At 35.2% G+C, this 25,565-nt stretch overlaps 1 protein-coding gene across 6 annotated transcripts in view; it reads left to right on the top strand.

Moving 5' to 3' along the window:
* Window positions 1–25,565, top strand: part of Nol4 (nucleolar protein 4) — a 306,970-nt gene that overhangs the window by 280,596 nt on the left and 809 nt on the right. The gene's annotated exons all lie outside the window — the stretch shown is intronic.

Below are 25,565 nucleotides of genomic sequence, written 5' to 3' on the forward strand. Positions count from 1 at the left end.
TGAACTTTAGCCATTTAATGAGTTATTGGCATAGCCCCACAGGAAGGAACTTTTCCAAGTGAATTCTAAAAAATCATACTTTGAATCTGTAAGTGTTGAAACCAGCAATGATACCTTAAACTATTTCCAGGAACCACAATGTGATTTTGAGACCGTTGCCTATGTATTTTGGTTTAAAGCAAATATGCAATTATGCTGGTGTCAGGGAAAATTTGGATTTTCGGCAGGGAATAAAATCAATATAGATAGAAGATCAATAGGTTTAAATAAAAACTCCATAATCTTGAAATTGAATTGTGATATCAGTGGGAACTTATAAAGTACTTTTCTTTTCTTGAAGACTCATTTCCCATCTCTTCCCAATAAAAATGCCTAGAAACAAAGACTAATTTGAATTTGAAAATTGAATTAGGCTTTATTGGCATTTATTACAGTTTGGTAATAAATGTGTCCCTACTTTAAGAAATTGGTTATCTTTGTGACACTGGAAATAGGTACTGAGTATTTTGAGGAGTTACTCTTCTGAAAGGTGAGGTGCTCTTTGGTCTAAAATTACAGGTCCTCCACAGACAAGATCCCTGAGCTTTGGTCTATACACATTGCCTCCTCGCTCAAAAGATGGAAGGAAAAAAAGCTTATTTGGAAAAGATATTAAAGTTCAGGTGTATATTGACTTTCCAAATGCTAAAAGCCTTCTCAGTTTTTTTTTTTTTAAGTCTTCCTTTTACTTGGACAGCAAATGAGCTAGAAAGATCAAGTCCAAGATCAGAAAAAGAAAATGCAAACAAAAAGTAAGAATTCTTTTAGCTTCTAAATCTAGAAACACTAACACTTCTTTTTTAATGTTTTACCTAAGAAGTAAGGTTTTTTTTTTCTGTTTTGTTTTGTTTTGTTTTGTTTTTTGTGGGATTGAACCAGAACCTTGTGCATGCAAGGTAAGCACTCTACCAACTGAGCTACATCCCCAGCCTCCTAAGAAATCAGCCCCCCAAGAAGTAAGAATTTAACCACCAAATCACAATATTTGGGAGATGTTTAATTCTATTGGCATACCTTTCTTGGTCTTCTCAATTAAAAATTATTCTTTTATCAAATTATTAATTTGGTACCAATAACAGTTGTTACCACTTACTGAAACCTTAGGGTACTTCAGTGCAAGCTCCATTTTAATTACACAGTTCTATGAGGAGGTATGCTCTGCAAATTGGACACAAAAATCTTTATAAAATTGAATTTATCTGCATTTAAAAAATAATGATGAGACACCAATTCTTTTCTTTCTAACATAATTGAATTCTAGTTCATGAGGCTCAGAGACATTAAATGACTCATCCAAAATCCCTCTAATGAAGGATTTAAACACAGCAATCTGACGTCAGAAGCCACATTCTTAACCACTGGGATGATAAGTGGTCCAAGGAACCAACATTGAAGTGGTGTTAGTTTTCTAGTGGCCACTAACCTACTTTCTGTCTCCATAAACTCTCCTGTTCTGAATATAATATATAAATGAATCATACAATATGTGGTCTTTCGTATCTGCTTTTTTTTTCCACTTAGCATGAAATTTTCAAGGTTCATCCATGTGGTAGTTAAGTATCATAACTTCATTCTTTCTACTGACAAAAGTAATATTCCATTCCATGGGTATGTCATATTTTGTTTAGTTATTCATTAATGATTGGTACTCTGGTGTTACCACAGATAATGCTGATTTACACATTTATGTACAAGTTTGTATGTTCTCTTGAGTATTCACCTAGAGATAGCATGGCTGATTGATGCATATGATGTCTCTTTTTAATATTATGAGGAAATACCAGCCTGAACATGAAGTGTCTTTCTGCTTATTTCACACTTTTACATTATCTTTCAACTCTGTCTTTCCTGCAGTATTTACAGTATAAGCTTTGCACAGTTTTATTAATTTTAGCCCTGAGTTTTTCACTTTGTTGGTGTTAACATAAATGGAATGTGTTTCTTAGTTTTATTTTTGGATTACTTATTTTAAGTTCACAGAAATATGATTATTGACCTAGATGTCATACATATGTAACCTTGCTGAGCTCATTTATTAGTTCTATGGGTTTTTAAATGGATTTAAGATTTTCTGTACACAAAATAATATCATTTGTGAATAGAAATAGTTTTATTTCTTTCTTCCAATAAGGATGCCATTTATTTCTTGTTCTTGCCTAATTGCCTTGATCAGAACCTCCAATAAATATTGAGTTGGAGCAATAATGGTGAACACACTTATGTTGTCCCTCATCTTATGGGGAACGCTGTCGGTCTTTCACCATTAAGTATGATGTTTATTTTGGGTTCTTTATATGTGCCTTTTATTAATTGAAAAAGTTCCTTTTTTCCTAGTTTGTTTGCTTTCCTGAAGGGATGCTGGGTCAGTTCCTTTTTTCCTAGTTTGTCTGCTTTCCTGAAAGGATGCTGGGTTTTGACAAATGTTTTTTCTGCATCTATGTAGATTATCAGGTAGTATTGTTCTTTTATACATTGCATTCATTTTTTATGTTAAATCTTGTATTCCTGTGATAAATCCCCTTGATCCAGGCATACAGTTATTTTTATACACTGCTTGATTAAGATGGCTAATATTTCATTGAGGTTTCTTGGGTCCACATTCATAAAAATAATGTCCTCAAAAAAAAAGAAATACTGTTCTCTATATTTTGTTCTAATGATATCTGTGTCTGGTTTTGGTTTGAGGGTAGCTCTGACCTCCTAGAATGAGTTGGTTAAGTGTTCCTCCTTCTTCTGCTTGAAGAGTTTGTGAACTTGTGATATTAACTCTTTAAAGCGTTGATAAATTTTAGTGGAGACACCATCTGGTCCTGAGCCTTTGTTTTTAGATTGGTTTTTGATTACTTGATTTCTTTACTTTTTACAGGCCTGCTTATAACTTTCCTTTTCATCTTGAGAAAGTTTAGATAGTTTTAGTATTTCTAGAAATTGCCCCCTTCTATCTAAATTATCTAATTGATCAACCAAAATTATTCAGTTTTCCTTAATAATTATAGAATTTTATAAATTTTATTTCTGTAAGGTCAGTAATATGATGTTCCCTCTTTCACTTCTGAATCTGTAATCTGAATGTTTTTTCCTTCTCTTCTTGATCAAAGTAACTAAAGGTTGTCAGTCTGGTTGATCTTTCAAAGGACAAGTTTTTGGTTTTATTGCTTTTTCTCTATTTCATTTATTGATTCTCTAATTTTTATGATTTATTTCATTCAGTTTACATCACACTCAGTTTGTTCTTATTTCCTAGTGTTTTAAGCACAAAATCATGTTATTCATTTGAAATCCTCTCTTTCTCCTATAAATATAGACAAGAGCAGCCATTGATTTCTTTCTGAGCACTTCTTTATCTTCACCCCATACATATTGGTCATTTTAGCTTTATCCAGCTCAAAGTATTTTTCTATTTCAGTCATTATTTCTTCTTTGATCCAGTGGTTACATAATAGTACGTTATTAATTTTGTAAAAATTTCAAGTGTTTTAGGCTTATTAGAGCTTTTTAAAATTACCCATCTATGGCATATGCTAAAGAATACTCCATCTGCACTTGAGAAGAATGTGTCTTCTTATAAATGTGTAATAGGTTTAGTTGGTCTATAGTATTGTTCAAGATTTTTATGTTCTTATTGATCTTTTGCCTATTTTTTATATTTATTATTGAGAAAAAAACATTGATGTCTCCAACTACTATTGTTAAAATATCTGGTTTTGCCTGTAAAATATCCTTCTTTATCTCTGGTAGCCACTTTTTGTTTTAAAGTCTGCTTTGCCAAATTTTAGTTATTTGTATTTTAATACTATAATACCAAAAATGGCAATAGTAAATTGGATAATGTTGGTGCTGCTGAAAATTTTTAAAAAATGGACAAAGCTTTGAACATGTAGGTGACATTTATTAGGGTTCTCCAGAGGAACAGAACCAACAGGAGGTATGATTATAAAAAGTGGATTTATTAGATTGGCTTACACAACCAGAAGCTGGATAGTCCACAATGGCCGTCTGCAGGCAGGAGAGCTAGAGGAACCAGTAGCTGCCCTGACCAAGATGCTGAAGCCTCAGAACTAGAGGGATAAACGATGCTACCCCAGTCTGAGACCAAAAGCTTCTGGAAACTTCCTGGAGAATCACTGACAGAGTCTGCTTTTTAAGAGTAAAGAAGCCAGTCTGAGGTCCTTAGGAAATCACAGCAGCAATCAAGAAACCATTTGAGAAGAATGAGCTTGCATCTTCTGCTTCTTCTTTGTTCTTCCATCTTTTATTCTATGCAAGCCTCCAACCTATGGGATGGCACTGCCCATGCTTAGGGAAAGTCTCCACTTCAGTTCTCTATCCCACATGCCAATCATTCCTAGATACACCCTCATGGACACACCCAGAAGCCTCCTAATTTGGGGCATCTCTTAATCCAATCAAGTCGACAATTTAAATTGAGCATTAGGTGACAGGAGTCTAGAATGAAATAAGCATTGCTCACTCTACTCCTATACAACCAAAATCTTTGCTCCATAGATGGCTACAGAATTTGGGAGGCCCAATGAAAAATGAAAATATGGAGCTTCTTATTTAAAATTAGGAATTTTCAGACATTGACTGCAGAGAATTAAACCAAGCATGAGACTCAAGGCTTCACAAGTTTCAGGCCCACTTTGCTTATTTAATTTATTTATTTAGCAAGTCAGAGAGAAGCATGGGTTTTTCATGAAAAAAAAAAAAAGCAAATAGCTACTGCTGGGGAGAAAGACAACATGTACAAAAAAGGAGAAAGATCAAGATACAGTGAGAAATTTTTGAAAGATTTCCTGAGAAGAGAGGAGAGTACCTTGAGGCAGCTGCCAATCATGGTAAAAACTAAGAAGAAGAAAATTTTAACCAATTTTATTAGATTACTAATAAGCAGATTCCCCAAAGTCTTTCTTGTCTTTCAATTCATTCTCCACCAACAAACCAAATTAATCTTTAAGAAAAGGAGAGCCTTACCAGGCTTAGTGGCGTACAACTGTAATCCCAGGCAGGAGAATTCCAGTGTCAAAGACCAGCCTAGGCAATTTAGCTAGATCCTGTCTCAAAATTAAAAATAAAAAAAGACTGGGGTTATAACTCAGAGAAAGAACATCCCGGGGGTTTAATCCACAGTGTGGCTAAAAATAGACATAGAAAGGGCAAATCTATTGATCACTTCACTTCCACATTTAAAACCCTTCTTGTTCTTAGGTAAATGACATTATTTAGCCCTTCTTTTCTGAGGTCCATCTAGCTGAAACTTATTTGGCCCTCTTTCCCCTCTAATCCATTATTTATTTCTCATTCATTAAACCCAGGACTCCATGTGTAAATCAGGTATGGTCATACGCTCACAGCATCCTGAATCTGTCCTATGAAGTATATATCACAATACACACACGTACGTGCGCGCACACACACACACACACACAATTATACCACATTTGTATCCATTCCTCGGTCATATTGTTTTGGGTGGTGTTCAAAAGACATACATGAGGGTCTGGGCAGGGGCACAGCTCAGCTATAGGGAGCTAGGGAACTTTCCTGGCATGCATAGGGCCCATTGTTCAATCTCCAGCAACACCACCAAAAAATTAAAAAAAAAAATTAAACAAATCCCACATATAAAATCTGGTATAGATTCCAAGTAGGTAGCCATGTAAATGGTTAGAAAGCAAGTTTGATAAATTTAACATTTGAGGTCCATCTTGTTTGGAAATCTTTCTCCCCAAAACAGCTACCTCCCTGTCATACAATGATTGAGTCTAAAAGACTTGAGAAATCCTTTAATAGCGATATCTTTAAATTTTTTTTTTGATCTCTTTAATTTCTAAAGGGTATAAAGAAACAGACTCAGAAAGGTAGACCATGGCTAAAAGTCAAAGATGTGAATTCTGGGGGTGTCTACTTCATATGTCCTTGGGCTTTTGTATGATGAGATAAAGATTTTGTTAGGATACAACAAAAGAATGCCCTCAACTGCTGAGAAAAACAGAACTAGGCTAACCACGATGAGATGTAGCAAATCGACCCAGCCATTCCCCTTCTCGGTCTATTCCCTAAAGCCCTAACAAGAGCATGCTACAGGGACACTGCTACATCGATGTTCATAGCAGCTCAGTTCACGATAGCAAGACTGTGGAACCAGCCTAGATGCCCTTCAATAGATGAATGGATAAAAAAAATGTGGCATTTATATACTATGGAGTATTATTCTGCATTAAAAAATGACAAAATCATAGAATTTGGAGGGAAATGGATGGCATTAGAGCAGATTATGCTAAGTGAAGCTAGTCAATCTTTAAAAAACAAATACCAAATGACTCCTTTGATATAAGGGGAGTAAACAAGGACAGGGTAGGGACGAAGAGCTTGAGAAGAAGATTTACATTAAACAGGGATGAGAGGTGGGAGGGAAAGGGAGTGAGAAGGGAAATTGCATGGAAATGGAAGGCGATCCTCAGGGATATACAAAATGTCATACAAGAGGAAAGGAGGGGTAAGACAAGATAATACAAATGGAAGAAATGATTTACAGTAGAAGGGGTAGAGAGAGAAAAGGGGAGGGGAGGGGAGGGGAGGGGAGGGGAGGGGAGGGGAGGGGGGATAGTAGAGAATAGGACAGACATCAGAATACATGAGACACTAGAAAGGCAATATGTCAATCAATGGAAGGGAAACTGATGTGATACAGCAATTTGTATACGGGGTAAAAGGGGGAGTTCATAATCCACGTGAATCAAACCGTGTAATATGATGTATTAAGAACTATGTAGAAGGGGTAGAGAGAGAAAAGGGGAGGGGAGGGGAGGGGAGGGGAGGGGAGGGGGGATAGTAGACAATAGGACAGACAGCAGAATACATCAGACACTAGAAAGGCAATATGTCAATCAATGGAATGGTAACTGATGTGATACAGCAATTTGTATACGGGGTAAAAGCGGGAGTTCATAATCCACTTGAATCAAACCGTGTAATATGATGTATTAAGAACTATGTAATGTTATGAACGACCAATAAAAAAAAAAAGAACTATGTAATGTTATGAACGACCAATAAAAAAAAAAAATTAAAAAAAAAAAAATGAAGTGATTTTTTTTTTTTTTGAACAATGCTTTTGGGCTGAGCCGTAACTGAGTTAAAACAACATAATAACAACAAAACAGTAAAACAATGATTTTGGCAAATAGAGATTTTAGATTTAAACCAAAGAGAACTTCTGGAATGCACATTTGAAGAAGAACTCTAGCCATGGTAATGGTGACCTGCTCTCTTCGGAAGTTATCCCTAAATACCTTTTCCTGCTCCAAGAACTCATACTACCTCATGCTGATATTGTCCACAGCTGGTTTGGTTTTGTTTAGTTTTCATCACAGCAAGGCAACTTGATTGATTAGGCTTGCTATTTCCTTCATTTGGGGACGTGTGTCATAAATTCTGAGGCCTCCGTCTATTCTGATTTTTTTTAAAAAATAGTATTAGCTATTATCTCTTCGTCTTTAAGGCATTAAAACCCATCATTCCCTGAAACAGATCTGGAGCCGTGGTGAAAGAAACTATATACATATGCAAACATCTTGAGAGCTAAAAAGGACATGACAGAAGATAAGCATTCTATTAGATGCCAGCGTCATATCTCATGGCTGACAACTCCAGCTCATCTATGTTTCAGAGATCTTGATTTTAGAATTGATACATCTGCAAAGTGTGGAATGGAGCAGCAACTTAAATTAATTATCCATTTGAATTTGTCAAGCAGACAAAGGCAATCAGAATCCAAAGCATTACCTGGAGAAATTGAGAAGCATAAGAAAGGGAACAAAGACCAAAGGAAAAATTATGCTTCTAGAACCCGTTTGAACTAATGCTATAACAGTAACATGAGACCTGCAAACCGCGCTATGTTCAAGAAGACTGTGAAGGCAGAAGAAAGAAAAAGGAAACCTTAACATCAGTTGGATTTAACTTGACAAGTATTATGGGTTCCTATGTTCCCATCATTGTACTTTTAATAAAACGAAGTTGAATAAGGCAGAATCTGTGACCTCAAGAAACACACAAATTAAAAAAAGAGAGAGAAAATATTCTTCTTTCCCTTGTTTAAATGTCAAAATACTCTATTGAAATGTGTTCTCCTCTGCGAATCCTTGTTCTACTTCACTATCTTTCCAGTCTTTGGAAGATTAATCACTCCATCGTGAATGCCTTTCTTCTGGCATGTATCTCATTGAATTGTGACATGTTTTTAAACATTCTTCCCTAAATAGATATGTGCTCCTTGAAAGCAGAAACTTTGTCTTGTTCGGTTACATCCCCCTGAGTAAGACCGGACTTATAGTAAGTGCTCAATCATATTGGCCTACAAATGAATATTTTTAAATAGAACTTATTCCCAAAGTTAAAAGGTACAGAGTCAATTATTTATATATTTTGGGTGGCAGGGGTGAAGGGATTATATTGTGAAAAGCACAGGAATCAGAGGGAAAATTAAACTGAAATTGGGGGATTCTTTGGGTGCAAGAGGAAGACTCCAGTCTTTCATTAGTTTGTGGCCTATTGAAGTTATAGAGTTTTATAAATTCCTGCTTAATTTTGAATATAATACCAATAAGAAAAGCTGGCCCATGTTGGAGACTTCATTGCAAGGAAAGATTCTAACTACTAACAGTGCCAGAGCGCCCTTCAAATTCTTAATTAGCCAACCTCCATTTGTTTAGACTTGGCAAGGGCCTGAACCCAACAATCCAAATTTTCAAGTTGGATTATTATCAAAATGACAGCAGTTACAATTTGTATAAAGAATTTATTCAAATTACCCAACTGAAATGAGAAGCAAGCAAGCAGCCAATCCTCCTATTATCCCATCCATTTACATAGGACTAGGGAATGCTTTCTTTCTACCAGGAAGTTCACATTGAGCTGTCTAAAGAGGGCAATTGTGGCTCAATGCAGTTTTCTATTGAATCTCTTAAGTCTAAATTATATGCATAATGCATAATTTAACTACTGATGTTTCCTCTCCACAACTCCATGGGGCAGACTTTTCAATTTGTTTTTCAACTCTGATATAAACTGGGCTCATATACAGACCAAAATCCAACAAGACCAAATTGTAGTAATAATGACCATAATAACTGACATTTGTATGGCAATTTCTAGTTTGCCAGAATCTTTGCACTCATTCTCTTCTTTGCTCTTCACTAACATTCAGGACTGTTGACTTCAAAGGTTCTTCTGATCAAGGTCTATAATTATGAGTCTAAGGAAGCTTGGCCATAGGACTGGCTATCATCCTAGAGCTACTTCACAATGGTATTAGGGGCTATGTCTGTGAACGGGGCCAGGCCCCAACACTCTGCAACATTATTTCTCATTCCTATTCTGAAATTTCCAAAGGAGTTTCTATTCATTCACTGTTATCGCTTCTCACCTTTATTTCACTCTTGAATCCATTATAACCAGCTTTTCCCCACCATTTTGCTGGAATTGATCTGATTAAGTTTATTGGTGATTCCACTAATTGCCAAACTAAAGATGTTTTTGCCATTTAGTTGACTGGATTTGGGGGGTGCATTTGAATCTCCTGGTGACTAGAGCCTTGGGAAGGTCCTGCTCTTGGCATTCACAATGCACTCTCCTCCCGGGTGCCCCTCACATCAGTGCTGTCCTGCTGGATTCCCAGGTGTTCTTTTTCTCTCCACTGGTGCCCTTCCATGGCGGAATTTCCCTACATCCCAAGCATTGACCTTTTAATTTTCTTATTCAGTACACTGCCTGAAAGAGAGTTCTCTAGCTCTTATGGTTTCAAATGCACAACACTCCCCAATCTCCTTATCTACCCTATTCCTTCCCCTGAGTTTCAGTTTGTTTTGTTTGGTTTGTTTTCGTTTGGTACCAGGGATTGAACCCAGGAACACTTTAATTACTGAGCCACACCTCCAGTCCTTTTTATTTTATTTTGAGACAGGGTCTCACCAAATTGCTTAGGGCCTCGCTAAGTTGCTGAGGCTGGCCTCGAACTTGCAATCATCGTGCCTGAACCTCCCTAGTCACTGGGATTACAGGCATGCCCACTGTGCTGAGCTTGAATTTCAGATTTTATATCCATTTGTCTACCAGATAGCTTGAACCCGACATCCCAAGAAACCTAAGATTTAGTTATTCAGAACTGAATTCTTCACCCCCACAAATACTATTGCCTGTCTCTGGGCTTGTCTCATGCAAAAATACTGTCCCTTGCACCTGAGTCACACCAGATCTGATATTCCCTAGGATACCTTTTCTGATTGCTTCGCTTGTTTTCTGGCTAAGTTTTCTCACTGTATGTTCACAGGGTACTCTAGGCTTACCCTGCTGTGTGTGCTCTTTTCTGTATTAGACTAAGAAGAGTTTGAGGACAGGTGAGGTGACTTTATTTTCTGTCATATCCCCAGTGTCAGTAGATAACTGGCTGACATTAATACTCCATGTATACTGAATAGATACATGAATGACTAAGTAAAATTTCTCCAAGGAAATAGTGTGCCTTTTTGACAATCTTAATTAAATCCAGTTAAGTGTGGGAATAATCAAAGTTCATGATATCGCCTTAGCATTTACTTTCTGTTCATACCCTGAAGAGCACAGTATTGAAGGAAGAGAAATATTTCATTTTGAACATTTCCAAGAAATATTTTTGAAATACATAAATTCTGCTTTAAAATATATTCAGCTTAAGCCTCTGATTCAGGAAAGAAGTGATTTCCATACTTATCCAGGGACTTGTGAAAGTGCACTTTTTCTCTTTCCCCTGCGCTCTAAATAAATTGTTCTGGCTTGATAGCCCCATGCCAGGAAGGAAGTACAGATAGGTGGGGAGGAGACCATTGTCTTCCTATTGTAAGAGACCAGCAAGATGTTTCTGCTGAGTGAAAATTGTATAAGGTCTGTTATATAAAACTCCAGAGATAATGACTTGATAGAGTAGTGCCTCAAAGTGAGTCATAGAAGCTAAGATATCCCCTGCCGTGAATTAGTAGGCCCCTTGCATAATGGGAAGATCTGTATGATGATAACATTATCTGAAGAAAGGTGATTGTATGATCTAATTGTAATCAACATAATTGAGATTATGTAGTTATTATATCTCAATAGAGCTCCAATTAAGTTTGAGTGGGTTGCCAAAGCGCATTTTATAGCACATAGTGAACTTTGTTTATAAAATATCAAAGTATTTTATCTAAATATTTTTCTTCCAGTGTCCAACCTGTTGAACTATTTTTAATAAGCTCACTTCTTTCTCCCCGTGTATTTCTTGGATAATTTGACTTAATTAGGATATTGTTCCTACTCTACATTGTACTCATTTGTAACCTTACTTTGTTTTCTCTTTTTTTCAATTATGGTTTTATCTAAATCTTCACTATCTAATAGCCAATAGCCATGTGTAGCTATTGAAATTGAAATGAATTCATAATAAATGAAATTCAAAATTCAGTTCCTCCATTTGATGGGACTTATTTCTGGTGTTCAGTAGCCAAAGTTGGTGAGCAGCTGCTGTATTGAGCAGCACAGAAGGCCATTTCCATCACCACAGAAATTTCTATTAGAAATTGCTCATTCACACTATTATATTGGCTTCTGGGTGGTTTTGTTAGGGAAGAAAACCTTTCTACACTTATTCCACCAGGTTCCTTGCATTTAATTATGTATGTATCATTCACTTCTCAATGAAATAAATGCAGTCAATGGACAACCTTATAGAAAATTAAATGGTGATTCCTAAATAGTAATGCTTTTTATTCTAACTACCTGGCTTTTAAATAGCTTTCAATAATTTGGGGGTTCTAAAAAGTATTGATTCTTATACAAATTATAATAATCACCCAAAACCTCTTCAGCATAGGCTGGAATTACTTTAAAATTAGAAACAGAATAAACTTGTAAAGGAATTTAATTGTGACAGAATTCGAAATGATGGTGGGATGGTTAGGAAAAGCAACCAAACCCCAAGGTATTTGATATGTGACCCCATTTTTGACAATAAGTTCATTCTGTTTCCAGCTTTTCCACATAAAACATAATAATCATAATCTAGAATTCAATTGAGATTATGAATTATTTTTACAAGTGCCTATTGAGATACATAGAGATTCAGAGAGATTATTCGTAAGTTTTAATGATGGAAAATGATGTTAGTCATTTGCTGGAAAACGATATGGATTATCTGCGAAATCAATTGAAGCATCTTTCAGTTTATCACTGAGCCTTCTTTTACTGAGTTTCTGCAGGTCAGAGGACCTCGGAGAAAGACTGGGAAAAGGGAGGTGAGGGACCCTGCGTTCCCCCTGGACTGCCCAACACGTGTAATTGGTTTTACAGTTCAATATTGATCAGGCTCTCCTCGCAGCAGTCTCCCCAAAGCCTGTTCACCTCTGTACAGTAAAATGGATCTTTATGTACTCTTAAGATTCTCTTGAGAATTCTGTGCTGTACCTACTCACTGAAGGGAAGGAATGAAAAGATGACCCTATTAGTGTTCTGGTATCTCCCTTGTTGAGCTTGCTGGTAAACTGTTTGGGGACTCTTTAGGTGACATGAGCTCATTATGGTTGGCATGGGTTGTTTTCTTTCCACAATCTCCTTTGAACTCTGACACCTCCTCTGGGGATGTATTTGAACAAACCCATTAGATTTCACTGGTCTCACCAGCCCTCGGCCACTTAGGAGGGAGCTGTGCTGGGGAGCTCAGCATGTTCTGCTTTTCTATGAAGTCAGAAATATTATTTTCTATATGGAAATTGAATTAGCCATTGTCTACAGTCCCCTTTCCAGGACTTAGGTGCTGATGAACCTTCCAGAAAAAGGCACCAGGCTGCTCATATACCCCCAGTAGAGATCTTGTCTGCTTGAACAAGGTAGTAACACCAGATGGGCCTCATTGTAACTCTCATGTTAAAACTTTCAAATTTCCAACATAGTTATGATTACAATGCTAATGTTCCCTTTTGTGATTTCAAGGTACAATTTTAAATGACATGTAGCTCTTGACTGACATACAAATGCTTTTCCTGAAAGCCTTCCTCTCATCTAGGTACAATTAGAAATAGGTGCATTTGGATGAGTCCACACAGGGCAAGATTGGCCTCCTGTGTTGCTCCATGGTCCATTCACTCAAATTCAGAATTAACAAATGATTACAGAAGTAAACGTGTGTGGATGAACATTCTCACCAATACAACAAATTATTTCCGGTCATGAAAACCTATCAATATATAATCCTCTTAGTGATCTGATTTAATATGAAAGTATAATTTATACTACTATGAATTTAAGGATTTTTTTCCTGGTGTCTGTTTTTGGAAATATATTTCTGGCGATATATCTCTTTGTTGTCCTTTCAGACAATATTAAAGGGGTAATTCTGTTTTCTAAAACCTTGTTCCTGAAAACATATTCATGAGCACAGTTCCTCCATAATTGTGAGGAAGCTCTTCCTATGTGTATTTTCATTGTGCTCCTTCAAAACAGACATTTTTAAAATAAATTCTTCTGAATCCTCATTCTCTGAGAGTCATTCTTTTCCCACCATTCTGTCCAACTATGATCTGCTCCCATTTCTTCCATTTCTTGTAAAATGTTAATTTGCTTTCTAAGTCACTTAATAATGAAGGTGAGAAATTGCAAGAAGCCAGGCACAGTGGCACACTCCTGTAATCCCAGTGTCTCAGGAGGTTGAGGCAGAAGGATTGCAAGTTCAAAACCAGCCTCAGCAACTTAGCAAGACCCTTAGCTACCTAGTGAGACCCTGTCTCAAAAAAAATAATAATAATAATAAAAAGAAAAGAGTTGGGATGTGGTTCAGTGATTAAGTACCTCTAAATTCAATCCCTGGTACAAAAAAAAAATGGAAGAAAGAAAGAAAGAAATTGGGAGAAGAGCATTAACCTTAATGGAAATCCATCGACCCTGTTTTCCTTCACATGCAAGAAAATATCTTTGTCTAAGTTCATAAAAGTAATTGTGCTTAACTTTTAAATCTCTTTGATGTTTGATGAAGCAGTATAAATGTTTGGTAAAAAAAATCAGTAAGAGAAGACAGGCATTATATACTCTGTCTCCAAATAGTCCTTATTAACTTTTTGTTTCTTAAATCTTTATTTTGCTTCCAAGGTATATTGACAAATGGGATAAAAGGAGAAACGTTTTCAGCATAAAAGCTACACATTTCAGGAGCCCTGGTTTCCTTTACAATTTTGGATGATTGAAAATTGAGTGTGGGTATTCTTTTTAAGCCTGCAGACATCCATGCTTGCTAACCTTCAGTTCAGTTCAACTGCTCTATCTGATGATAGTCTGTTCTTTGCTAGCCTTCCATCATTTATTCTTTCATGAAATTCATGTTTGTTTCCCTCTTTGTAACCTTAAAATATTAGACTTGGAGAGTGAAGAGGATGCTCCAGAAGTAGCAGAATCTACCTACCCTATTTTAACCCTGTTGCCAAGGCAACCAATGTTAAAATGACCTTGGCTATATACTATTTAAACATCTTCTTAAAATATGAGTCTATTAAAATTCAGTGAGTTTCTTTTGGCAAAAAAGGAAAACAAGACAACCTCTAAGAATTTTGAAGATAAATGAATCAAACTTAAGATTTTATGGGTACTTTGTCCTATAAAGAGATAACATAAATATGAACACATTTCTGGGACCTTATAAATGTGTCATAGAATTCAATGTGATTTCATAATTGTCGTCTATTCATAGTGAACTTTGACAAGTGATTCTAAACACTTGAATAAAAGCAATATGTCCTAGGCATAAGTCATTGATAGTGATGGGAATATTGGAAGACCACTAAAAGAAGAAAGTTCTTCAATTTTGTGTTTTGAAACAGTCAGTGAGACAAATGTACAATCGTTTCCACAGCTTAAAGAATTTTTATAAAAATATTTTCCAACATGATGACCACACTGAGAATCAGTGTTGACTTTTTACAGTATTGTTGTAGTGTTATATGATAATATTATGGTTATAAATTATAATTTAATAAATCACTAGTAATCTTAATTCCAGAAGGGTAAATCCTTTGCTGATAACTGTGTATCCTACCTCATAAGCCATCCATGTTTCTGTTATGATTATAGCTTATCCAACTTTTTAAATCACTGTGGAATAACCTATGAAACCTAATCACAGAGGGATAAATGTGTGTGCTCAATATCCAGGAATTTAAAACAATTCATTGAGCATATAAATTGAATGCAACTCTTTTTCCATCTTTATTATGTAACTAGCCTCTACCTTTTAGTGAATGTGATTATATAATTGTCTCAAACATTGACAGTAACTTGGAATGCCTGTCCTTTGGGATACAGGGAGAAATTATCTGAATAATATATCTGAGTGTGATGGTTAATTTTTTGGTTAACCTTCTGGATATATCTCTGAGGGTATTCCTGGATGAAATCATCATTTGCTTTAATAGACTGAGTAAAGCAGATTTCCTTCCCCAAAGTGAGTAGACCGCCTCTCACTAATTGAAGACCTAAACAGAACAAAATAGGTCCAGTAAGAGGGGATTTCTTCCTGAGACTGCTTGAGCATCATCAGTCTTCTCCAGTTTCCTGACCCAAACTGAAATATCAGTTCTTCCTGGAGCTTGAGACTGAAGCTTTTGCAACTGAAAATTACATTGCCAGCTCTCCTGGATCTCAGGTTTTGGACTCAGATTAGAACTATATCATTAACCTTCCTGGGTCTCCAGCTTGCTGATTACAGATCTCGACGTCTCAGCCTGCTCAATGCCTTATTTTACAATATCTTATTTATATACATCTATATCTATATGATTTTGTTTCTCTAGAGATCCCCTCATTAATATAATGTCACATCATTCAGAACTCATCTTCTTACTTGAATATAAATCCCTGAATTCTTTATTATTGCTTCAAAGTTAAAGCAAGGATAGGATTCCAGCTAAGAATACGACCTCACATTTGTTGGATCATTTAATATTAATAATTCTATTTCACTGCTCTTGCTCCAACAAGCTGACAAATAGACAAGGAAAACAATGTTATTCGTAGTTGTGAATCTCGAGGAGTGTAAATGGTTTGCCCAAATTCCCCTGGATAGGAAGCTTCTGCATTAGAACTCTCTCTCCCCAGGCTTTCCCTTTGCTGATCCGAAACTGTTCATGTGAATATTAAGTGAGATTTCATTGTTTGGAGGTGAACCCTGTGTTCAAATCCAAATTCCTTATTAGGTTTTTGGTGTTTCCTTATCTGTGCTCGAACACAGATGGAGATTCCATTTTATTTCTGTTCTTTAAGTGCCTTCAACATTTCTGGAAGGAATGGAATAAATACATAGAGATATGTTTTACAACTGATATTTACAAATTGTGGCTTATTGATCATTGCTCCCTTAAAAATAATACAAAACAAAGGTGTAAAGGAATAAAACAAGTATCTAGTCTTTCCTGAGGACATCTGGAGGTTTTCATCATCTTATGCATCATACTCACTTCACTTCATGCTAATCCTTGGAAGTCCCTGGAATGTTAAGACTGTGGTCAGTTTTAACTGGACCTCATGGGCTCTGTGAAAAATAATCAGTAGACACTTTGGACTTTTTTCTGATTTTATAGATTGCTTAATCTTACTTAAGAATATGTATATGTAAATAAATACATGAGCACATAAGTAATGTAATGGATCATTATGACCTCATGCAGTATGTTTGATTCAAGTGAAGTTAAAAAGTGACCCTTTCTCTCTCTCTAGGCAGTTATTTGTGTCTTTTCCCACAAATCATAAATTGGCTGGAAATAAAAGCATGTGAATAGTCTTTTCCTCACAAATTGCTAACAGTGCAGGGAAAGTGATTCACACTTCAGGTTATTCTATGGCTTATCACAATGATTACTCAGGTTTCTCCAAAATACTAAATTGGACACTTAGGTGGACAGGTCAGGTACTAAATAAACCAGATGGTTAACAGAGCAGAGTACCACGGATTAGCAAATATAAATGAGGAAAGATTAGGAAGGCCAGTATGACAAATAACTACTTCTCTTTAAATTGACTGTAGAAAAACTGAGATAAGAACAAAAATGTGAGATGCTCAAGTGTAATTTTTCTCTTTGGGCTGTTTCTTAAAAGCAAGGTTAATTTATATTAAAAAAACACAAATGAATGAATAATGCATAAAATCAGGAAGATATGGATAAGAAATTAAATCCCTTATTTATTGAAATTTGTTTCTTTTAAAAATTTAGAATTTTTTTGAAGCAGATCCAGGAGATTTGAGTTTTGAATTATTTAAGGCAACTAAATCTGTTCCAAAATAATCACAATATTTTTTAATCTGTAGGAAAATTCCACTAAAATTAAACTTTAAAGTAAGCCATCTAAATTATCTTCAGATCAGTCCAGGAATATATTATGATGGAAATCTAATTTAACCTGCAGATGCTGTTTACATTTGATTCTTTTTTTTTTCTAGAAAGGTGACTAACAATTTGATGGGCCAGAGAATTCTGCCCTTTTCTTCCATGCATAGTGCCTTGAATATCTAGTTGGCCTGATGATGATACATGTCTTGATTTTTATGCTTTTTTAAGTCCATGGAATATGTATCTTAGTAACTTGTTACATATTTTATAGAAAAAAGCCTATTTTTTGGTAACCTGTTGTTGATGTATCCACATTTATTAAATAGAGAAGGGTAAATTTAATGATGTAGAAAGAAATTAAGTACTTGGAAGTATGGTCCCTGAAGGCTTATAGTTAGACATTAACAAATGGATTCAAAGTGACTTCAAGATTACCTGACTGCAGAGGAGATATAGAGTTCCCACTGAAGTATAGCTTCTGACATTTTTTTTCTGTTTTCTTTTTTCAAAATTTGTTCTGATTAGTTATACAATTATAATTGTGACACATGGTACACAAATGGAGGATAATTTCTCATTCCTATGGCTATACATGGTAGAGTCACACCACTAGTGTAATCATACCTGTATACAGGGTAATAATGTCCATCTCATTCCACCATCGTTCCCACCCTCACACACCCACCCCTCCCCTCTGCACAATCCAAAGTCCCTTCATTCTTCTCTACACCTCCTGTCATTATGGATCAGCATCTGCTTATAAGAGAAAATACTCGGCCTTTGGTTTTTTGGGTTTGGCTTATTTTGCTTAGCATGATATTCTCCAGCTCAATCCATTTACTTTAAAATGCCATAATTTCATTCTTCTTTAGGTCTGAGTAATATTCCATTGTGTATTTATATCACATTTTCTTGATCCATTCATCTGTTGAAGGGCACCTAGGTTAGTTCCACAGTTTAGCGATTGTGAATTGAGCTGCTATAAACATTGATGTGGCTGCATCCCACTATAGTATGCTGATTTTCAGCCCCTTTTTTATAAACCTAGGAGTGGGGTAGCTGGGTCAAATGGTGGTTCTGTTCCAAGTTTTCTGAGGAATCTACATACTGCTTTCCTGAGTGATTGCACCACTTTTCAGTCCCACCAGCAATATATGAGTGACATTTTATCTTAATCCAAGGGAAAGTTCACTGGAGATGGAGTGGTCTCAGGCCTTACATTGAGAGATGCACATAATAATCTTGCAGAAGTATTGAGAAGAAAATGTGTATTGTGTGTGGTATTAATAAGTCAACAATTGGCTTTAAGACAAAAGCTTTGGAATGCTAAAGGTTCATGATCTAAAAATGAAGCAAATAGATCATCAGAAAGTAATGATGTTCTAGATACAGTGTGTCCCAATACATGACTCAAAATTAAGAAAGTTAACAAAATTACAAGGACAAAAGGACATATTCACAATCATAGTCAAAGAGTTTTAAAACACTTCTTTTAGAAACCAGTGGACAGGGGCTGGGGTTGTGGCTCAGTGGTAGAGCACTTGCCTAGCATGTGTGAGACACTGGGTTGGATCCTCAGCACCACATGAAAATAAATAAATAATAAAGGTATTGTGTTCATCTACAACTAAAAAAAAACTATTAAAAAAGAAAGAAACCAGTGGACAGAGAATAAAAACATCAGGATTGGAAAGAATAATCTAAATTTAATAATACATATTCTTTCAGATATTGGGTACTTAAGCAAATGAAAACAACCAAAGAATTATTAACATACTGATGGCAATGTATTCCCAAACGTTTATAATTAATGAAGATTAAAACTCTACATATTAAATTTATAAAATGGAACTAAAGTAGTATTTTGGTACACACCTATAAAAATAGAAAATTGAAAAGCTAATAATTTCTAGACAAGTTTTTCCTTTTATTGCTATGCAATTACTGTACATATTTGTGGGGTACCATGTGGTATTTAAATACAATGTGTCATAATCAAATCAAGGTAATTAGCATTGTCATTTCCTATCATCTCTTTATGTTTGAGATAATCATTTAACTCAAATTAGAATTAAAAGAGAGAAAATGCTAAGATAAAAGAAAATAAGTAGAAAAATTAATTAAATAGAAAACAAAGATGTAATAGAAAAGACGAACAAAATCAAAAGCAAAATTTAAGCCTGTGAAAGGCTTTAGAAATATCTTAAAGATCAATTAAGAAAGAGGAACATTTTTTCATATATTTGTTGATCAAATTTATATCTTCTGAAAAGTGTCTGTTCAGCTCCTTAGCCCATTTATTGCTTGGGTTGTTTGTTTGTTTGTTTGTTTGTTTTTTTGAGTTCTTTACATATCCTGGAGATTAGTGCTCTATCTGACATGTGTGTGGCAAAAATTTGATCCCAGAATGCAGGCTCTCTCTTCACCTCATTGATTATTTCTTTTGCTGAGAATAATCTTTTTAGTTTGAGTCCATACTATTTATTAATTTTGATTTTATTTCTTGAGCATTAGGAGTCTTGTTTAGGAATCCGGGGTCTAATCCGACTTGATGAAGTATTGGGTCTACCTTTTCCTCTATTAGGCACAGGGTGTCTAGTCTAATTCCTGGGTCCTTGATCCACTTTGAATTGAGTTTTATGCATGGTCAGAATGGCAGTTATTAAGAATACAGACAACAATAAATGTTGGCTAGGATATAGGGAGAAAGGCATACTCACACATTGCTGGTTGGACAGCAAATTAGTGCAACCAATCTGTGAAGCAGTATAGAGGTTCCTTAGAAAACTTGGAATGGAACCACCATTTGACCCAGCTATCCCACTCCTTGGTCTATACTCAAAGCACTTAAAATCAGCATATTACAGGGACACAGCCACTTCAATGTTCATAGCAGCTCAATTCACAATAGCTAGATTATGGAAGCAATCTACATGCCCTTCAATAGATGAATGGATAAAGAAACTGTGTATATATACACAATGGAATGTTACTCAGCATTAAAAGAGAATAAAATTATGGTATTTTCAGGTAAATATATGACGTTTTGGAGAATATCATGCTAAATGAAGTAAGCCAATCCCAAAAAACCAAAGGTCAAATGTTCTCTCTTATAAATGGAAGCTGACCCATAATGGGGGGGCATAGGAAATATGGAGGAGCTTTGATGCGACAAAATTGAGGGAGGTGGGGGGAGGGAGCATGGGGCAGAAAAGATGGTGGAATGAGATGGACATCATTACCTTAGGAACATGTATGACTGCACATATGGTGTGATGCTACATTGTATACAACCAGAGAAATGAAAAGTTGTGCTGCAATTGTGCACAATGAATCAAAATGCATTCTGCTGTCATATATACCTAACTGAAATTAATTAATTTAAAAAGAAAGAGGAAGCATAAAATAAGGGTGAAAACAGAAAGATTAAAATTTATAACAAAATGTTAATACATTAATGTCAGTATACGTGAAATTTATTGTCATACTAGTGTATACTTGACCCTTATTTACTCAAAAAGCAACCAATATTCCAAATTAACCTACAGCCATTAGATAAATTCAGTATTACAAAAATCTATTACAAATATCAAACTCTGATGATTTTACAAATGAGTTTGACCAAAAGTATAAGGACTAGATTATCTTAATTTTAGACAAACATATCCAAAAGGGAAGTTAACAGGAAGAAAACACCCTATTCCATTTCATGATACCACTATAATCCTGCATTCAGGAAGAATATTATGGTTCAATCATACTTGTGACTGTAAATGCAACTTATTCCCATGTTGAATCTAGTAATGTATATTCAGCTTAGGATTTCAGATATGACCCTTAACAAATATTCAGTTATCAGGTGAAGGGAATTAACAGATATGGGGTATCACATGGAATTGAGGCATTCTGGTAGATGCCCTACCAGCTAAGTTAAAATATTGAAGTTTTATAGTTGTTCTTTTTTTCACCTTTGCCATAAAGGCATTAAATTATCTTCAATAACTACTCCTCTTAAACATCTGATCACAAAAATAACCTCCAGCCAAAGTAAGTCTCCAACTCGCTCATTTGTCAGCCAACCAAGGAAGTGACTTCATTTACAGGTAGTAAGTTTAGTAAGTTGTGCTTCATTATGACAGCTAAAAAAAAATGTATCCAGAAAAGAAAAAACTTGTTTCAGACAGTTAGCATTATGGCATAAAAAGTTCCATAGGTTGTAGGAATTGAGATGCTGGAAATTATCAATGTTCAATTAAAAAAGCAAAGCAAATGATTTCAAGTAGATTTTCCTTGCCTGTTGAGTAAAAATGTTACTTTGGTGTTTATTCAGGAGGACAACGTGTTAAGGGTGACAGAAGAATTAGCCTTCATGGGTAGTATTCATGGAGCAACTATAGCTCAGAATATTTTCAATGTTGAGAAAGAACTAATGCAGTACAACATAAAGTAGAATCTGCAAAATGTGGGCTGGGATTGTGGCTCAGCGGTTGAGCACTCGCCTAGCACAGGCAGGACCCTGGTTTGATTCTCAGCACCACATAAAAATAAAGACATTGTGTTGTATCCATCTACAAAAAAAGATTCATATTCTCTCTCTCTCTCTCTCTCTCTCTCTCTCTCTCTCTCTCTCTCTCTCTCAAAAAAAAAAATTCTGCAAAATGTGTTATTTGGACAGATTTTATAAAGTTTGCTAACACATAATATACCTATTATATTATGCTTATATAAGCATAATATAATAGGTATATTATGTTTTACTTATTCACTGAGATATCAGCAGGAGCATTGTGGAAAACATTTGGTTCTTTCAAGTGTTGTTGAAACAGTGTGTCACCTATAAACGTCATTCATTCTCATCAATTTAATCATCTTCAGTTCTGAGAAATGTTGCCAGAAATAGGCTATATGTCATAACTTGTTCTACCACACAGCAGTTTTGTGGCTTGATGATAAAATTTTATTGCAAAGTTTTTCAGATCCAGAGTTAAGATTGAAACCTTTTTTTAGTTTTATTGATTTTATTTTTTTAAATGCATGACAGCAGAATGCATTACAATTCTTATTACACATATAGAGTACAATTTTTTCACATCTTTGTATATAGAGTATGTTCATGACAATTCATGTCTTTATACATATACTTTGAGGTTTTTTGCATTGCAATTCTTATTACATGTATCTACCACAATTTTTCACATCTGTTTATATATAAAGTATGTTTTACACCCAATTTGAGTCTTCATACATGTACTTTGGATAATGATGTACATCACATTGCACCATCCTTGCTAATCCCCTGCCCCCTCCCTTTCCCTCCCATCCCTCTTCCCTATCTAGAATTCATCTAATCCTCCCATGCTCCTCCTCCCTACCCCACTATAAGTCAGCCTCCTTATATCAGAGAAAACATTCGGCATTTGTTTTTGGGGGATTGGCTAACTTCACTTAGCATTATCTTCTCCAACGTCACCCATTTACCTGCAAGTGCCATGATTTTATTCTCTTTTAATGCTGAGTAAAATTCCATTGTGTATATATGCCACATTTTTTTTATCCATTCATCCACTGAAGGGCATCTAAGTTGGCTCAACAGTTAGCTATTGTGAATTGTGCCGCTATAAACATTGATGTGGCTGTGTCCCTTTAGTAAGCTGTTTTTAAATCCTTTGGGTATAGTCCGAGGAGAGGGATAGCTGGGTCAAATGGTGGTTCCATTGGTTCCATTCCAAGATTTCGAAGATTGAAACTTTTTTAAACAAGGAGAACTGTCCTCAAGTACCATTATTAAGCATTGAATGGCTTTGAAATGAGTTTTAGCTGAAGAAATGGTAAGGTTACTTGATGAATCCAATCTAAAGTTACAAGGCAAAACAGTGCTTACATGGCAATCTTATCCTGCAGTAAGGCCATTTTGATGTTGACAGATATTGTTCGAATCACAAGTAATGGCAAAATGTATTATAAATTCCCTGTACTATAGTAAATGAAAACAAAAACTTAGATCTCCATTCCCATATGAATTTGCAGTGGATATATTTACTGAGTACATACTACGGACCTAGCAGTGTTTTCAGACATAAACACTAAGTGAATCCCCATATTTCAAACTCCTTTTCCCTGTTCATTGAAGAGCTTTCAGTTTAACCTTTAATTGGAAGTAATTAATCTGCAAAGCATTAATCTGCTAAAAGGCAATTATCAAGAGAAGAATCTATTAGAATCCTACAAATAAATGCCTTCCAGGTGATGAATATGCTCAATTAAAATCATATGCTTTAAAAAAGACATTACTTTGGTTAAAATTTAGGACTTACATAAATTATCAAGTTTTATTAGTGTTTGTATTAAATTTGATATTAAAATCATTTTCTCTTGAAGCATCTTTTATGTCCTGATCTTTGGTCATTGTTTTGTTAACCTTTCCAGCTTTTCCATAGCCATACTTCTTAGTGACCTTTCCCCCAAAATTCTTTTTCTGGACTTCATTAAATTCAGCACCTTCATAAAATTTGTATTTTTGGTTTATAATTGATGCCCCCTAATTATATCATATTGTTGCTTTAATTCAAGTGTGGCATTAACTCAGTCAGGCAGGAATGTAATCCAGTGACAATCAAGGAAGACTGGTTGAGTGGTTACTAGTTAAATTATTTGTCCATTTGTGAATATTTTTATTTTATTTTTTGCTTCTTTCTGCAGCCCGTAGAATTGAAGATTTGAATAATAGATATTTAGTAAAAATGATTCTTTATAGATTGGATTTAAACACTCAGTTCTGACCCTGCAGATGCAAAAGAAATCAAGATAATGAACTCGATTTTCTTCCAGAGAACATAGATATTTCTCAGCAGTGTAGAATTTGCCTATGCTAACACACATTTGGAAGCAAGTCAAAGATATGTCTTGGTTTGAAAGTTCAGAATTTTGAAACGAAAGTGAGAAATAACCTCTAAACTACTGTGTTAGAATAAAATGAGTCCCTTTCATCTCAGAAAGAACTGGAGCTATGGCCTCAGACTTTTCTCAATTTTATTTCAATATGTCAATCCACAAATTGGCATATTAGCAAACTGCACAAAATATTACACCTTCTAATGAAATAATGATTATCAGAAACCTAACATTAGTCAGCTGCAGAGCTGAAAGGAAAATTCTTGCAATTTCCTTTCATAAAGATCTATACTAGTACAGGGATTCTTGAAAGTGAAGAATAAAATAAAATTTAAAGTGGGTTCATCCAGAGACCAGAACCCTTTGGATGTCATGATACTTTTTTTTTTCTCCAATCTACTCAGAACTTTTCAAATAACTAGACACTATCAATGATTTGCTTGGACACAGGCTTGGTAATTCTCTCTTAAAATTGTGACATCTCCCCACCTCTGAGCTTGTCATGTCGATACCATGATTTAGTGAATAGCAGAACAAATGGAAGCTAACTCCAGCTAGAGAAATCAAAGCTTCAAAAGGCCACTAAGTTTCCTTCAGAGGTCAGAGTTCTTGTGTGCTAGGGTTGTCTCTGTCTAATTAAATTCCAAGTGAAGCTATTTCCTTCTCATGGGACATCTGCCTCTTTCAGGGTAGAAGATAGGAGGAGGTTGATTCTTGACCTGCTTCTATCATGCCTCAAGAAGAACCAGGAGACAATAGGGGATATCCTTGTTTAAGTAAATAAAAAACAAAAACATTATCTGCAAAGTTACACATATTATGAAAAATGTGTTAAAACATTTTCAAGTTGTAGATTCATTACAGATTAGGAGCATGTCTTTTGTTATGTGCCTAGTAATATTTTCTTCAAGGATTTTAAAATTGACACTTACTGCAAACTTGATAATTATTGCAAATGCTTAATGAATTGTAAGAACTATAAAAGTGAACATTCATATATATAACCTAATCTTAATAACCCCCAAATAGTTGAAATAGCTTCTCAACACAAGTATCTGAATGAAAGACTGTTAAATAGCTCTATTATATTTTTTTTTCAGTTAAAATTTACAAAATTTGGTCTAAAATCAGAGCTACCAGCTTGGGTTCAATTACATAAGGAAAAAATGTGTTTGTGCAAACATAGGAGCCACTTTAACAATGCATAAAGCAGTATTCCAAATGTCTTGTTTCTCTGTAGTATTGTTGACATTCACC

Source organism: Urocitellus parryii, chromosome 13 (assembly GCF_045843805.1).
Source record: "Urocitellus parryii isolate mUroPar1 chromosome 13, mUroPar1.hap1, whole genome shotgun sequence".
Lineage (NCBI taxonomy): Eukaryota > Metazoa > Chordata > Mammalia > Rodentia > Sciuridae > Urocitellus > Urocitellus parryii.